Source organism: Pinus tabuliformis, chromosome 2_2 (assembly GCF_031772625.1).
Source record: "Pinus tabuliformis cultivar Carrire ecotype Pingquan chromosome 2_2, CPIR1, whole genome shotgun sequence".
NCBI lineage: Eukaryota > Viridiplantae > Streptophyta > Pinopsida > Pinales > Pinaceae > Pinus > Pinus tabuliformis.
Window position 1 is genome coordinate 338,433,557 of NC_142300.1, and position 18,387 is coordinate 338,451,943.

An 18,387-nucleotide genomic window follows, 5' to 3' on the forward strand; every position below is an offset into this window, starting at 1 on the left:
TCTTTGCTCTTTGAGAAAAGATTATGTCTTTCTTTTCCCCTTGTAGCTAGGATTTTCATTGCTGAAAAGAGATAAAAGTTTGCTTATCATCTTTAGATTGCATTTTAGGAATTACATCTACATCTCGTGGTGATCCCAAAAGGCAAACTTCTAAGAAAGATCAACTTAAAATAAATTGAATGAATCTAACAACGCTTTGGAACTTAACGCACAACATTTAGAGGTCTAGGCTAGAGACGTATTCCAGCGTCGTAAAGCCTGGTAACTGTTGTCCTCACTGATGGTTGGGTGATTCCTCCACTTTGAGATGATAAGTGCCAGTATGGACTTGTGCTCCCACGTACCATCGAGTATATATTGGGAGACCCCTATAGGCTTAAAACCTTTTATCCATAGGAAGCCATGTCGGCCGCCCTACTGATCACAATGCACCGAACACAACATTCGGGAAGATTGACTATTGTACCCTAAAAAGTATTCTGCAGTTTTGCGATTGGTTTGGTACTCCCTCTACCTAGATTTCCAGAGCAGTCGCTTTCGTTCCTTTTCAAACTCCTTAACGGAAAAGGTCCATCTGAGCACTTGTCACTTCAGGCTCATTAAAAATCGAAGGAGACTAGAGTCATCTTTTGTTTTTTCTTGACTCTTAAAAATTGAAAAAACAAGTTGTGTCAAAGCGTCTTAAAATTTATTTTAAACGGAATATTCACCCCCTTTTTCTATGTTGATCTTAGGTTGAGAAAATGGAGTCTACCAACCAAGGAATTCCCCTTGGTGGAAATCCTAGTCCCTTCTCCTCTTGGGGAGATGTTGGTGCACCCCATATGGCCACATTGTCGCTTCCAGGACTGACAATTGGCTTGCCAGTCTGGCTCTTCTCAACCAATGTTGTTCAGAACACCACTATTCCTGAACAATCGAATCAGCAATTAGACGAGTCTAGAGTTGCCCACCAACCTTCTACTTCCTCTAATTCTTCTTCTCCTCCTTCCTCTCCACTTGATGGGGCTGGCAAAGCCAAAAATCAAGTTCCTAAGGAGAAGAAGGAGAAGAAGAAGAAAGAGAAGAAGAAGAAGGAGCCAAAGGAAAATGGGGGAAAACGAGTGTCGTCTAACAAAAATCCACACACTGCACCGACCAGGCCTAAATCGCCATGTGTCATTTGCAAAGGAGACCACTTTCACAGAGATTGTCCTTGCATCCCTCGAATACTAAGGGACTGGTCTCCTCATTTGCACAATCGAGTGTCATGATGATCATGTTGAAAGCACACCGTCAACTAGCGAAAGTGAAGCCCCAGGACAAAGAGGGAAAGCTAGATTTCCCTGTAAACTGTGCGAAGGAAATCATGCCGTCCACGGTTGTCCCTTCTTAGACGAAGTGAAAAGAGTTTTGGATGATCGTCCGGTTTCACCGTTACGACTTCCTCCTGGATATAAAAAACTCTTGCCGAGTCCATCGCTAGTTGAGAATCCAGCTGGCCCGCTCAAGTGGTCGGCTGAAGCGCCTATCATCGAAGATAAACCATCTGAATCCATACCAGATGAAAGTCAAAGGGTCGAGGTGGCATTTGACCCAGTCTTGCCTTCAGAGGTCTTGTCTTCCGATGATACAGTCATTGAAGAGAACAAGGATGACACAGTCCAAATTCTCTTCATCAACACAGACTCTGACGAACATGGGTGTAATCTACCCATTCCCTTACCGCAGGAGGGAATTTCGTCAGAGCCATACCCGACCGTCTACTCGGTCCCACCTCCAAGCAACCTAGTTGTCTCCATCGATTGGAATCAACTAGGCAGACCCCGTTTACCAGCAAGCATACCATTCCGAATTATTGTTCAAATATATAGAATGGTCATGGCTGGTACCATCATAGATGAAGGGGCTTCTGTGAGTATCCTTTCCTCTACTGCTTGGAAAGTGCTTGGTTCGCCATCGCTTTTGCCTAAGATGAGAAATCTCATAGGCTTTGATAAAGGAACCAGTCGACCTTGAGGGATCCTTCCCGATGTGCCCATAACATTGAGAGGGAAGACAGTTCAAAGGAACGTAATGGTAGTGCAAGGACCCTTGGATTATAACCTACTCCTTGGACGAGACTATATTTATTGCATGGGAGCCATCGTCTCCTCACTCTTTAGAGTAATGTGTTTTCCGCACGAAGGAAGAGTGGTCAAGCTCGTGGACCAGCTTTCATTTCCTGGATCACGCATAGCAAATAGTCATATACCATCCCTAAATGGTCTCTTCACACAAGAAATGTCTCAATCTCCAGTCCATCCTCCCGATAAGCACGAGTAATTCGGAGGGATATGACTGAAACCCAGGGGGCATGCATCCTGGTCTGCTTCGGCAGGAAAACTTCGGGTATAGGGTAGATTTACGCGGGAGAATATGACTAGTTTGTACCCTATCCGTGATTGGAAGAGGGGTTATTCTAGAACAAGATTCTCTTGTCAAAGTTATGTGAGTTGACAGAACTGAGTCACTCGCCTTTGTTTATCTCGGTAGACATCGCCGAAGAAGTGTTTTGTTTGCACCGCGAATCGAACAATCTTTGGGTGACCTGTAAGAGGTAGGCCTCTCCCGGTAAAACAAATGTTTTATTGGACTGAAGAAGGGGTAACCTTGAAACCATACTTTATACCTGGGGGCATGCAAACCTTTTGGAGTGCAAGCAAGGGGCGGCTATTTATTTTTTAAATTTTTAGGACCTCTAACCCTTTAAACTCGTAGGATTAGTCGTCACCTAACTTGCATAAAGAAAGGATGTGGGGCAAAAATCTAAAAGTTGCCATTTTGTATGAGACATTCTTATCATATGACTAGATTAATCGAGTAGTTTTAGCACATAGTTAAAGCTCGTTAAAAAATAAACATAAGACATGAGCAAATGTTTCCACCCGCGTTTAAGCTCGTTAAAAAATGAAATATTCCCCAGTAAATAACCACCGTGAATGAAGCATTTCAGCCATTAAAGCCTTGGTCGTGTTTGCACCGTCACCTCCAATTTTCCATTGGCCGATCATTCACCTCCATTTGATTGTTTACCCATTTTGAGGAACAGCTGCGAAGAGTGATTTCACTAACCATCCTTGTGACACTGTCGTGATTGGAAAATTCCAACCCTTACCTGGAATCAACTGCTACCCATTTTATCACTCATTCCTCAAAAGACGAGTCTTCTTTAAGCTCTTTTCAACTGACTCGTAAAATATGAAAAGATTGTCAAGTTTTGGCCTTCCAGCTCGTTAAAGCGACCAGAAGTGCTATCCCTCCTCTAGATTTTAATCTTTTTGGACCTGAGGGATTATTGCACAAAAAGATCGAGCGCTTGTTTTGTTCGGCTCGTTAAAACTATCGAAAGTTCATCCCTTCTGTATTGTTTTATACTTTTTCGGACTTAAGGGATTAGATGACGAAAAAGGAATTTTGGAGTTACCTTTACGTACCTTTTCAGACTCTCTAAAAATGAAAAGGACCGAGTTATCTTTGTCGTTAAACTCGTTAAAAAGATTAATAGCGACAAACTTGTCTTTAGACGAGAACGAGTTTCACTATCGCTAGGCTCGTTAAAACATAGCGATGGGTTTGCCCGAAGGGAAAATTATAGAACAAGCATATGTTATCCTCATCAAGCTTGACAAAAATAAAGAGGTACTGGTCAGCAATGACTGGGGAAAATTGGGAAGAAACTCAAAGAATCTTTATTGGTAGCAAGTCGCTCTTGAACATGACACTTCCACTCTGTACCTGAGTCAGGTTGGGTTGTTTCATTCACCGGTCACATCACCATGCTCACGCCATACCATCCACATTTGGGGTAAATGCTACCAATCCATCACATAAGTGTCGCCGACATGTTCAAGAGAAGTCATCCAGAGAAGTCATCCGTGTCCCATCCACTACCATACATTATACTTCATTCTTTCATGACCGCCATCCTGAACCATATATCATCAGATCGTTTTCACCTCCATCAAAATCATTTGCTCCATTCCATGTCATTGATGTGGGATTCATCAAGGCCCTCCTTTAACGGATCACTTCTTGTCGACATCAGCTCATTATCCAAGAAGTTGATCTAGGAACACCCCATTCAGTACTTTGGAGCTTGCATGCCTCAATGGCAAGTTTCTCACTTCCGGCGACAGGTATACATCAATGACCTTCGACCGAAAGATTTTGCGTGGTGTTCGACGCCAAGTCCTTTATTCACACCACGTGAATTGTACTGCAGTACCTTGAGGGTCATCATCATTATCGGTGATTCCTCTCGCGCTTGTTAACAGTTTACATCATTGACTGGTAATCAAGCGATGTCTTTCCATGTTCGACTTCAAAACATTTCTCACATGGATCAACTTTTACTTTGAGTGAATATCGGACGAGATTGAAGACCTCGGATCTAGTTTCATCCATCTAGGCTGCGATATATATTCAGGAAAAATAAAGACATTGACATGTACAACATTGCAGCACAGATAATCATCCTACCAAAAGGATGATGACTTCATCAGAATCATCAGTCTACCATCAGACGATTGTCTGTCCTGTGTACATAAAAATGAATTTATAAAGCTGAGCACGGGAATGCCCGCCTCAGCTAGATCATGAAAATAGTATGAAGATAATGTATTGTATTGTATCTTATTATAGGTCTCCTCCCCGCATTGAAAGAACTTCGGATCCTCCTAATAAAGCATTTCACCCGATAAACGGCCTCATACTTTAGGGGGCAACTGTTATAGACATTTTTGTGCCTTACAGCTCTAAGCATGAAATGTCCATAAACCAAGGGATCCTAAGTCCCTAAAAGTGTTGTTCCTACCCCTAAAGGAACAAGGTCAACCAATTACAGCTTCTCCCAGAAGTTCTCCACCAGAAACTGCTCAGAATTAGTCAAATCAGGATCATTTCAGCTGCTCCACTAGCTAGCTGCGTTGCATAGCACCCAAGTACACTAGCTAGGTGTGTTGCAACGCACTTAAATGCACTACCAGGGTGCGCTGAGCGGGAAATGACAAATGGCAGTGTCATTCCGCAAGGTGGACAGACAATGGAAGCTTCCAGAATCTTCCCCAATGACACTTGCCTCAATGAGTTCGACCAAGGATGAGTAAGAGGCTCTCAGTCTCCAAGTGGAAGCAAGAGCTGACAAAGAGAAGCCACTAGTCAAATCATAAGCTGACTCATCCTCTTTGCATACATCTATATATGGATCCCTTGTCCCAGAGATCCAGAGGCTGGGATTTTGTACATTGCAGAGAATTGATGTTGGTTTTGAGATAGAGATCAGTGTATTGGGTGATTTATGCTTTGTTGGAGGTGAAGAGGGGATTCATTTGATGGGGGGTTGATGCTGGATCAGGAATCATTTGTTGTAACTCCTCCTGGATCTTCTTGTTATATCAATAAAACTATTTCAGTTTCTCCTACATGCTTGTGTATCAATGGTGTTTTGTTATATTTGCATGTTTAGCTTAAATTTGATCCTAAGCTATTTATGAATATAAATCCATGTCTTTGTGTAGTTTTCTTCTTCTGTGATCTTGCAGGAACTTTGTGAAGCTGGGCAAGTAAGGGAGCAGGTAGCTGGAAGATGTCAAAGAGTAGAGAGATTGGATCAAAGGACTAGCGCAAGACACAGGTTGGTTCATCCTATTCCTCTTCATTTATACTTCATAAAGAAGAATACGAAAATAGTTTTCTCTGTTTGTTTCTAAGGTACTGTCACACCTTAGTGGGATAGGGGCATTCTGAGTAGACACTTTTCCTGTTAACACTAGCCTGCATTATCGCCATTTTAGTTTTCATTTGCATCTCAATGTTGTCACATGCATGACACTTTTTTCCACGGATGGTCACCATTGGGGCGACTCGCTTCACACACATGCATGCTTTCCTGTTTTTCGAATCCTGCACTAGCTATTTTCATGAATGATCATTCACCCTCGTTGGCACTCATCTCACCATGCATTTAGACTTCTCATGTTTTCAGTCGCTCGTCGTCGGACTAGGCTACCTTAGCCCAGACCGTGCCTTGCTCAGTAGCACTATGCATTTCTGGAAGTGGGGGCTCTGTCTTTCCTCCAGAAATTATGCAAGTCTAGCCAGGCATTGACCTCCATGCTTGCATTGCACAATTCTTGGAGGCAGTGTACCGCTGGCCCCAGAAACTGTGCAATGTAGTTTCTTTGTTGCATGTCATTGATGATTGTCATTGTGCATTGCACAATTTCAGTACTCAACAGGTCGGGTTGGATTGTGCATTGTACATTTCCAGTATTCAATCAGCCTCTCGATAGCCGGGACTATGCCTTGTGCAGTTTTTGTAGTTAGTCTCCCCACCTCCTGATGAAACTTATGCAACCTTCATGATTAGTCACACAGTTATGTTGCAAGTTAGTTCTCAAGTTCATTTTGGTTTTCGATTCATACATTGCTTGCCATGAGTGTTGCCATCTCTCCATGTATTGAAGGTGTTCATCTGACACTTAGGAGTACAGGTACAATGGTTTTTAGGAGAGTAGAGATGAAGACACCATTTAGAGCACACTTGGGGATGCAGTTGATCAAGTGTCTATGGACTTTCCCACCCATGAAGACATCAATTTGTTCGTAAACAAGGACATCAAGATATGATGGCAACAACATCACAGGGAGCAACATCATGAATAATAGCTAAAGGCAGCTTACCAAATGCAAGAAGAAGGTTGTTGAAAACAGAGAGGTGGAACAAAGTTGCAAGCTCAAGCAGATCCACTTGTGGTGAAAGAAACTTTGGAGACTCGGGCTATGAGGTGATAGTGTGACACGAAGATCACACAAAGGTAGAGAATGGAATAGAGAAGGAGTTGCATGTGCTCAAGCAACACCTCAAGGAATAATAGGAGTTGCGTAGACAAGAGAAGGAGTTGCAGCAAGAACAGGTACAACAACTGGTGCAACATGAACTCACAGATGAAACTCTGCCCGTACAAGTTAAAGATCCATCCTAGAGTTGGCATGGAGCAGACATGGTGAGCAGTGTTGTTGATCACATGTGAGGGAATTCAGCAGCATGCATGTCATCATGCACACACATGCGATCCCACCCATTTAGTACACTCACCGAGGCAAAGACAAGAAGCATGTCTAACTAGAGCTAAACATGGAGTTGACAGCTAATGCACGTGACCACCAACACACATTAGAATATGAACACGGACACTATGCATCAGTGTGTTTTCGGTTTGGCTGCACCCAAGAAGACCATGCACATGTTAGCAAACGAGTTGGATGGAGGAGCCACACTAATGCACCAGATGGAACAAAGGCAAGAGTTCGCTTCAGTTAGATGTCACTAGGGAGCACATCCACACAATAATGGATGACCAATCTTGGCATCAGCTCACCACCTCCACCATCACAAGCATGTTAAAGAGTTGGTCTCACCACAATGGACCGAGTGTTAGCAATGTCTTAGATGGTTTTCTCAAGCCATTTTGTCTCACATGAGCACATGTGCATTGTAATGTAGCATCATGTCAAGTGTAAGTCAAGTGTCGATAGTTGGATGTAACCATCATAGAGTAGATGAAGAGTCATGAGGGTAGATGAACTGTCACAAAGGGGAATGTTAAGGGTCAACCCACCCTTTGCTATAAATAGAACCTCATAACTCGTTGTAAGGGATTTGGGTCAGCCAAGCTTCTGATAAGACTATCTTGGGGAGAGCTTGGATAGTATTGTAATGAGCCTTGGCTTCTCCACTATAAAAATCTAGTACATCTCTTTGGAGGAGCAGGTGGTTGTGGATGTAATGCTCCATTATCGGAACCAGTGGTTGGGCATGGATGTATTGTTTGATTGGATGTTGTATTGTATTCTATGCTATCTGGTTTACTCTAAATGGTATTTATATTGGTTTTCTTATGCATGCATGTATAGCTATTTATGTACGTATGTATAATCTTTGTGAAATGTGTTGTTGGTTTAACCATCACTTTGGATTTCTTGGTAACTTTCCTTTCGTGTTGTGATGCATCTTCACTCGTGTGTTCCCTTCTTAACTGCATGCTATAACAGGTTTCCAAGGGGTGCACTCACTTCACCCTCAGTGTGTTAGAACCTCTCATGCAACTTCCTTGACTTACTGCATCTGTCACACCCATGCTACCAACAAGGACATCTTACTTGCCTCTGTGCAAAACTACAGTCAACGCATTACCATATGACCCACTGTTGGGACTCCTACACCAAACAATTTGAGGTCTAATTGGAACTTCTTACTGGGGAGATCCCCTTGCATGTTGGCAGGTCCAACACCATCAACATTTTGGCACTAGAAGGAGGGCCAAATGACAAGCTGAGTCCTCACGTCTGTTTTGAATCTTCACATATCTATCATTACTAACTACCAAGTTTCTCATCCGTAGTGAAAGTCTTATGGAAACGATTTCATTATCTTAGAAAAGCTCTCAGATAACTTGTCGCATAAAACATATGATGGTGGAAGCCACATAGCCTTGGTTAGGCACATGGTTGGCATTGTAGGCTCATGTGAAAGGCATGGAATCATTGAAGAATACATGACCTGCGCGTTGTTCATCTACACTCTTCAAGGGCACCCAATGCACTGGTCTGCCATGCTGCCCAAAAAATCTATTCATTCTCTTGCTCATCTTGTCAAAGAGATAGACCATGCTTTCAATCACTTTGATTGTAAAGCACTCAACAAAAGAATTCTAAATTTACGAAAAGACCCTGATGAATTTGTTGACCAATTTTACATACACTTTTGTAATCTTGCATATTGATTCCTCGAAGATGATATTGATTGGGAATTTCTCGATGGAATATTTGATTATCTTCTTCACATATCTGAACCCCACTCAACACACTTTGGTGATGGTGTTGCACAATAACAGGAAGGTACAGTTGCTGTCACAAGTGATTGTCCACCTTCTCCTCATCAAACAACACCACCACCACAGAGTGATGTGGGAGAACATGCACTCATGTCTATTGAACTGTCAAATCCTCCCACCCCACCTTCTCTTGATGTTTGTGTAGATTTGTCTTGCAAGTTTGTTGGTTGTCACGTGGATTCATTCCCTCAACCTCCATCCCCATGTTTTGTTGATCTTCTGGATTGTACTCTCTTGTTCTCTTCCATTCCAAACTCCTCACCTACTGTGAATGAGGATTAACTTGTACACAGAGTTGGTGATGTGCAACCAACCTGTGCCATCATTCATGATGAGTGTGTGTGGGAATATTAAGAAGAACCTGCGGTGAAGGATGACTCCTTTCCAGCCGCATCTCATCTGCTTCATCCTAACATCCCTTATGATTATTGCACTATTTATTTCCCCTCCAAAAACTCATTTTCGGATGTTTCTACTTTCGATCATTCACAGGACATGTCAGATGTCTGTCTGTCATTACGTTGCGGAGAGGACACATCTTCCTCTGAAAATTTGTCCAATATATCATCTGTCATTTTTGAAAACACAAAGGGTGAACATCTTTGGTTCTCATCTACCCCTCTGCCCAATTCATCAAATCATGAAGATGTCGACAAACATCCTGAATTGTTTGATCATGGTTGTCGTGATCTCTCTACTTCCTCATCCGACCACAATGTTGATTCAACCATTTTCAATCTATCCAAGACAGTAGTCTATGACGATCTATTTATGAACAAAGTCAAAACCCTGCAAGCTGTCGAGGCACTTTAGCCTAAGATGATGGTTATGTTAAGTGCTTTTTGTCCTGAGGTTGGTTTCACCTCCGGTTAGGAAATTGTTGAAACACTCAAGGTTCCTCATCACTCTCTACTTTGCATTGAAGATCAACCAAACATCCAGATTTTGCTTCCTCCACTCAAACTACACGATCCCATCACTCATGCATTGGAGGAATCTTACAGAGCAAGCACACATGCACAATGTAAGTGGTCTACCTTTCTCACATTTTCTATCTTGTCACAGTCAAGAGAATGCATACACCTGACATCTGCATGTAGTGTAGCACAACACCATGTCATGTCCACAGAGTGCATGTCACGTGCTTTCACTCATTTTTGTTCTTTGGATGTTTTTAAACTCAGTGTGTGTTTGTCTTCAATTTACATCTTTCTTGTTTCCTAGTTCACATAGTTGTCTTGTTCACGAACCATGCCTTCACCAACATGGGTCAACCAATGCACCGGTGGCTACATTGGAATTATCACTTCACGTGACATGGCCCATGCACCATTAGATTAGGAGTAGGAGTAGTTTTTTCTTTCAGTCTTTTTGCTTTCATGCATGTTTTCTTACTTGCTTTGTCAGTTTGTTTGTCTTCTTGCCTGTTGCTTACTCACTTTTCTCTTTATTTTGCTTCTCCTTTTGCTTTGCTTTGTTGTTTGTTGGTTTGCTTGTTTTATTCATAGGTTAGCTTCACATGAAACCATGTATGACTCTTGAAACAAACAGGGTAAAGTACAAGAGACCTTATACAACTATCACTACTTGGTTATATGTCATCTTTCCTCTATGTGAAGAACTTGTTACCTTTAGTCCATGATGCGTCAAAGGAAAATATGTATTGTTCGAAGTGAACCTTGGTGAAAACACAACACTTGCGTGCTAACTAGTATCACCTAATCTAGTCAGTTGTTTTTCGGTTAACCCTTGTCATCCCAGTCAAGTAGAGTAAGGCGAGGGGGAAAACCTTAGCAGGCACATCAGAAGTATAATAAACTACTTCTTTGCAGGAACAACCTATTCTACTGTCAATATGCTAGGATCCATCTTCGACCTCCGAAATGAATAAGTGTTATGCACAATTATGAAAAAAATGAAAGTGAAAAATGAAAAAATGAATAAGGAAAAAGAAGAGAAAGGATTCCTGCACAGAGAGGTGATGCAAGTAACTACGCTGAGTTACTAATCAGGTTCGCTGGTAGCGGAGGCATGCTTTTGTTCCTATGTGACTCCACTGGGGTACTGTTAATACCTTCTAGTAGCAGAGAAACACTAGATATGAAACTAAGACTCTGATGACTATACTGCTTGTGCAACAATATACCCCTCAACCCCAATCAAAACAACTATGTTGACTTGGCTTGGAATGTGTGTCAACTGACCAAGATCTTGGCAAATGATACATCTTACAATCTAGTAGAACTAAACAATACATCTGGAGGTACTTTCTTTTCACAAACAAGGTCCATTTAGAGAGCTGGAGTTCTACCAGTGTGTCGCCAATTTTTGTAGTAGCTACAACCACCCTACAAAATTATTCCTTAGCTTCATTTTGGAGCCTCCCTACCAACCTTTCACAGTAGAATGTCTTGCTTCGTCAAGTACACAAGATTTAGTGATTTTCTTGCAGAATGGTAGCCTATCCATTAGAGTTTGTTGTATTCCCCTCACAGGTTGTTCTTCCAGACTTGGTCTAGTTGTAGGCTGAGTAGATCCCTATAAATTGTGTTGTTCTGGAGGGAAACTAGCCTTTTCTCTAGAAATTGCATAATTCTTTCTGGCAGCCTACTAGGCTCTAGAATTACGCAATTTTTTCAGTTAGGCTTCATCCAGAAAATTGTACAATTCCTCCCAGAAGGGCTGCTCAGACCAGGAATTACACAATCTTAGGCAACATTCAGCTACTCTGCCTAGAAATTGTGCAAGTCTCCTAGGCAGATAGTCCATCTCCCTTCCAAGATATGCACATTTTCTCTCAGTAGTTGAGTAGCCTCTTGCATGCGCAGTCGAGTTGACCAGTTCCCTCTGGGACTGAGAAAAACTGATTTTCATACAGTGGCTACTTCTCCCAAGGTAGCACGCAAATCCATCCCTTAATTCATCAATCTACTTTTAGTAGTTGGAGGTTGCATGGAAGGATCATCTCGAAACCTCCCACCAAGTGTTGCTTTCCCTAGATTTGTGGCATGTGTGTCACAACCTCGATTTTATCGAAACTCATCAAACCGGATGCTACTGAGCTCATTCCTCACATCGATCATGTAGCTCTGACATCCTGCATTGCATCTAGGAGTCGTCGGCACATTCAACTCAGTTTTTTTTGGGTAAGCTTGCTTTTCATGTCTTGCATTGCGTTTCTGGTGATTTTTGTGTTTCGCTTTGTATGAATGTTGTCTGCTTGATTTTAGTGACTGTTTGTTGTCATTTTGATACATACTAGCCTGTACAAGCACCGTTTCTATTTTCGTTTACATCTCACTTCTATCGCATGCATGACATTGTTTTGCATGGACAGTCATTGTTGCAGTGACTTGCTTGACACACATGCATGCTTTCCTGCTTTTCAAATCCTACACTTCTTGTTTGCATGAATGATCATTCACCCTCGTTTGCACTCATCTCACCATGCATTCAAACTTCTCATGTTCTCAGTCACCTGTCGACCAGATCGGGCTACGTTGGCCCAAACCATGCCTTGCTTGGCTAGCACTACATAGTTCCGAAAGCGAAGGCTCTACCTTCCCTCCAAAAATTGCACAATTCTAGCCAGGTACTGACCTCTAGGCTTTCATTGTGCAATTCTTGGAGGCAATGTCTTGCTGGCCCCAGAAACTGCGCAATGCAGTTTGTTGGTTGCATGTCACTGCTGACTAAAATTACGCATTACATAGTTTTAGTCCTCAACAAGCCAGGTTGGACTGTGCATTGTGCAGTTCCAGCAGTCAGTCAACCTCCTGACAAACCAGACTGTGCCTTGCATAGTTTTGGCAGTCAGTCTCCCAACCTCCAGAAAGAAATTGTACAAACTTCACAATGAGTCACACAGTTATTTTGCAAGTCAGTTCTCAAGTTCATTTTGGTTTTCAACTAATATATTTCTTGCCATGAGTGTTTCCATATGTCCAGGTATCATAGGTTTTCATCTGCCTCTCAACAGTACAGGTACAATGGCATCCAAGAAAGCAAAGTTGAAGACACCGTTCAGAGTACACTTGGGGATGCAGTCGATCAATTGTCAATGGACTTGCCTACCCATGAAGACATCAAGTTTTTCGTAGACAAGGACATCAAGATATGATGGACACAATATCATAACGAGCATCATCATCAACAATAGCTAAAGGTAGCATACTGGATGCAACGAATGCAAGAGGAAGGTTGTTGAAGATGCAGAGGCAGATGAAAGTTGCAAGCTAAAGGAGATCTACTTGTGGTGAAAGAAGCTTTGGAGACTCAGGCAATGAGCTGACACCGGGACATGAAGATCACACAAAGCTAAAGAATGGAATAGATAAGGAGTTTTATGTGCTCAAGCAGCAACTCAAAGAAGAGCAGGAGCTGCATAAACAAGAGAATGAGTTGCAACAAGAATAGGTACAGCAATTGGTGCAACATGCACTCATGGATGAAACTGCACCTGTACAAGTAAAAGATCCATCCGAGTAGATGGCATGGAGCAGACATGGTGAGCAGTGTTGTTGATCGCATGCGAGGAAATTTAGCAGCATGCATGTCATCGTATGCATGCATGTTATCCCAGCCATTTAGTACACTCACCGAGTCAAAGATAAGAAGCAAGTCTAAATGGAGTTGAGCATGTTGTTGACAGCTGATGTTTATGATCACTAGAACACACAGGAAGATCAACACAGACACTATGCATCAGTGTGTTGCCAGTTTGGCCACACCCAGGAAGACCGTGAACATGTTAGCAGATGACTTGCATGGAGGAGCCACACCACTGCACAGGATGCATTGAAGGCGAGAGTTTTCTTCAGTAAATGTCACCATGGAGTGCATGCACACTGTCACAGATGACCAAGCTTGGCATCAGCTCACCACCTTCACCATCACAAGCATGTCAAATAGTTAGTCTCACCGGAACGGACTGAGTGTTAGTGATGTCTTGCATGGCTTGTTGAAGCCATTTTGTCTCACATGAGCACATGCGCATTGCAATGTAAATTCATGTCAATTGTAAGTCAAGTGCCAATAGTTGAATGTAATAGTCGTAGACTAGATGAAGAGTCATTAGGGCAGTTGAACTATCACAAAGGGGAATGTCATGAGTCACCCCACCCTTTGTTATAAATAGAACCTCATAACTTGCTGTAAGGGCTTTTGGTCAGCCAAGCTTCTGATAAGACTATTTTGGGGAGAGCTTGTACAGTATTGTAATGAGCCTTGGCTTCTCAACTGCATACAACTAGTACATCTCTTTGGAGGAGCAAGTAGTTGTGGTTGTAATGTTCCTCTATTTGAACTAGTGGTTGAACATGGATGTATTGTATGACTGGAACTTACACTTCTTAATATAACCAGAGCCATCACATTTTGTGCATATGTTATATTGTATTCTATGCTATCAGGTTTACTTTAAATGATATATGTATTGGTTTTCTTACGCATGCAAGTATAGCTATCTGTGTATGTATGTCTGAATATTTCTAAAATGTGTTTTTGGTTTAACTATCACTTTGGATTTCTTGCTAACTTGCCTTCCATGTTCTTATGCATCTTCACTCGTGTGTTCCCTTCTTAACTGCATGTTATCATAGGTTTCTGAGGAGCACACTCACTTCACCCTTAGTGTATTAGAACCTCTCATGCACCTTCCTTGACTTATTGTAGTTGTCGCACCCTTTCCACCAATAGGGACATCTTACTTTCCTCTGTGTGTAACCACGGTCAAGGAATTACCATACAACCCACTGTTGGGACTCCTACATAGAACGATCTGAGGTCTAATTGGGACTTCTTACCCGGGAGATCCCGTTACATGTTGACGGGTACAACACTGTCAACACATACATAAATCTAGGATAAACTAAAACATCTTGAAGATATACACAAAGGGTCCAAAGCATCACACTTATTTTATAATAACTTTTTGATGGATAAATAGACGGTGTAAGCACCATACATGAAATCACCACATAACATATTGGAAAATTATCCATATCTTCATCATTTGTTGCCTCACGTAATTCACCCATAAGTAGTTACTAATGTTGCAATATCAAGATATGTATATATATATATATATATATATCTATATATATATATATATATATATATATATATATATATATATATATATATATATATATATATATATATATGATATTCCTACACAGTTCCATTGCTCGAAGAGATTTTATACCCATAACATGTGTTTCTTTGGCAACATTGAAGAGATTGTTGTGATTTTGAATAATGAATTTCATAAAAACAAGTATTGCCACATATCCTTACTTTCACTGGAATTTCCTTACCACATGTATTGGGTTCCTTATTGCATGTTTTATTTCCAATAAATAATGGGAGAAAATACGATATCAAAATTTGAAATTTCAGAACAATGTAACACAAAATAATATAGTTTGAACAAAATATTTAATAGAACTAGTGGAAAGTTATAAATAACTTACTAAAATTCTACCACTAGTCTCAAAGACCTCTACAGAATTTTGGTAAGCACCTAAAATTACAACGGAAAGAGTGTACATGCATTGTTGATCAAGAAATCCTCAATGATTGATTATGTAGGAAAATTCATAGTTTAAAGAAACCTTACCTAACAGTGGTGGTATAACAAGTGAGGTGTGTTGATTATGGTTTTGTGCCTTACTTGGTTTTGTGAAAATCTGAATAAACTTCTAATCAAAAGTAGGTCAAGTAAACCTTTTTATTTTTGAAAGATGCTTGCAGTTCCTCCCAAATTAGGGATTCAATTAGGAGGCTAATATTTAATTTTTGTTTTTCTAATTATTCCATTTCATAATAAATATCATATACAAAATTAAACACCAAATGACACATCAGATCCAGAATTCTTGTCGAGAAATTTTGTGAAAACAAACATGCAGCATTATCAAAATGTATTATTTATAAATTTAAATTAATTTATATATAAATTTATGATATATCAACTAGAAAGGACCTGAGATGGTAATGAAAATTTTAGACATAAGACAAACAAGGTGAAGAAATTCCATTCATATTTCTTGAGTGAATTCCTTCCATTATATAAATATCACTTTCGCCTTAGTTGATGTTGCAATCAAAACTATGATGCCATATTGTTTGATCAAATTATTGAATACCTTGTGAACAACGACCTTTTGGGACCGTGAAACTTTTTTTTTCTTTTGGGTTGCTCCGGGGCTTGTACATTGGAACTCACCATAACTTATAGTCTTGCACAAAAGGAGAGTGGATTAAAAATAAATAATGTTAGATATAGATATGGGACTCTAGTTGTGAGTACATGTAAGGTGTCACATAGATTAACCTTAAATGATTTTTTTAATGTGATCTCTATTTACCATAGTTTCTATCCTTCCCACTTAAGTAAAGGAAATAAAATACACATTTAACTAAAAATTTTGTGATTATATATGGTTGTGGCCTTTAATAAAAGTGTTTTTTTTCAAAGAGAGGTAAAACTAGGAATAGGTAGCTCATAAACCAACTTTATTTTGATGAAAGAGATCATGGGACAACAAGGGTAATATCAATTGGGATCTGTTACATATGCAACAAAAGTTTATTGCTCAACATTGTTATATAATAAAAAAATGTTGAATTCTCAAACTATCGATGGGTAAATTGAAGCACTCCATTTCAAAAACTTAGGCATAACCCATGATTAAAAACAACTTTTCAGAAATGATTTTTAATAAATTAAAGAGAGCTAATACAAATTTGTGCCATTTGTAAATTTTAAACATTGCAAAATAAATACTGGTGTTGAGATAAGAAACTTAAAAAATATTTGGAAACCTTTGGTATTGTCTATTATATGATGTATACTATGAAGAATATTCTCACATATAAAATCTTAAGCATTCATTTAAATAAAAGTCAAAATCCTCTAACCCTAATTCCAATATGGACCAGAATTTATTAGTATAACAAGGGAGGATGATACTATTACTCCAAAAAAGTTCTAGATTTGAAATTTTACTCAATTGTGGCAATGGTATTATTAAAAAAGGGAGCTTGAAGAATTATGTTTGAATAATTCTACCTGACCATTTTTCCTACTAGTTGAATATGGCTCTATATTATAAGGGGAAGATTCTTATTGCAATTATAAATATAACTAGATCATAAAAATACCCTTGAACAACATCAAGAAGAGAATATGAAATTCCTCTTACAACATCATTTCCAATAAGAAGGATGCCTTCATTTCTAATATCAACTTGTGGTGCTCCCTTTGCATAAAATGTTCATAGAATTAGCAATGGATATATTGCATGTTCTTTGGAATGCTTTCTCGAAAATGATATTGTCACCATTTCAAAACTTGTTATAGGGACATGAGACTTTCATATTTTTTCGAATACATTTCCCTTTTCTCAAAGCACCCACCATTTAGAGTTCTATTATAGTCAACTAATAGATCAATAAGACTCATGCTTAGTTGTGCCAGCATCTTCGTTTAAAAAATATGCTTATTCATCTTCTAAACTAATGTACCCTACATGAAACAAAAGAATAAATATTTTTTTATGTCTAGGAATATTTATAGTGCATCCATTTATGGAACAAGATCTTTGTCAAATTCATATACAGGTCTGAATGATATATCTTTATGATTGTAATGATATGAGAAGATATATGGTCATATGGATTGGATATCAAGAATTATTGAAGAGTAGAGGGGTAATGTGCCCTTAACTAGAACTAGGCCAAAATGAAGTATTTCTCCTCATGTATTCCTTCACTTGTTAGGTCATTAAATAATTCTTTAGGTTACTCATAATTTCCTTGAGTGTGTATGGGATCGGGTGATAGATGTGACAATTCTCCAATTTTTTTCACCAATGTTTCTTCTTCATCTACTACATCCCATGGCCTCATGATACTACAAAATGTTGATAAATATCTCTTCTAAGGCTGCCTAATCTCATTGAAATGTATTTCATTCCTTGATGATAAGGGTAGATAATGGATATGGGTCTAAAACGATCCTCATTAGCTTTCATTTTCCTTCACTTGGAAACTTTGTAAAATATTCATGTTTTTCTAGTTGTCTACTACTCTTGATCATAAATGGAGTTCTTCAAACCCAACATATTGAAATGAAATTAATGAAAAAAAAATTCACACCATTATTCATGTACTTAGAATATTTTTTCAACTGAGACCCTCCTATCACCAAGTTATCTCTTCCTTAGTGGTGTCCCTTTTTTCCAAGATATATGAGACAATCCAAACTCCAATTTCTTTAGTGTTTACTCAAAAATTATGTCAAAAATGTGAGAAAATTTAATTTATTGAATATAGGGAACTAAAATATAAATACAACTAGATCATAATATTGTGACATCAAAATATCATAAATGCAAGATCATAGTATCTTAACTACACATATCAAAAATCTTAGTGGTACACTCTAAGGAGTCAAGGTTAATCCTTA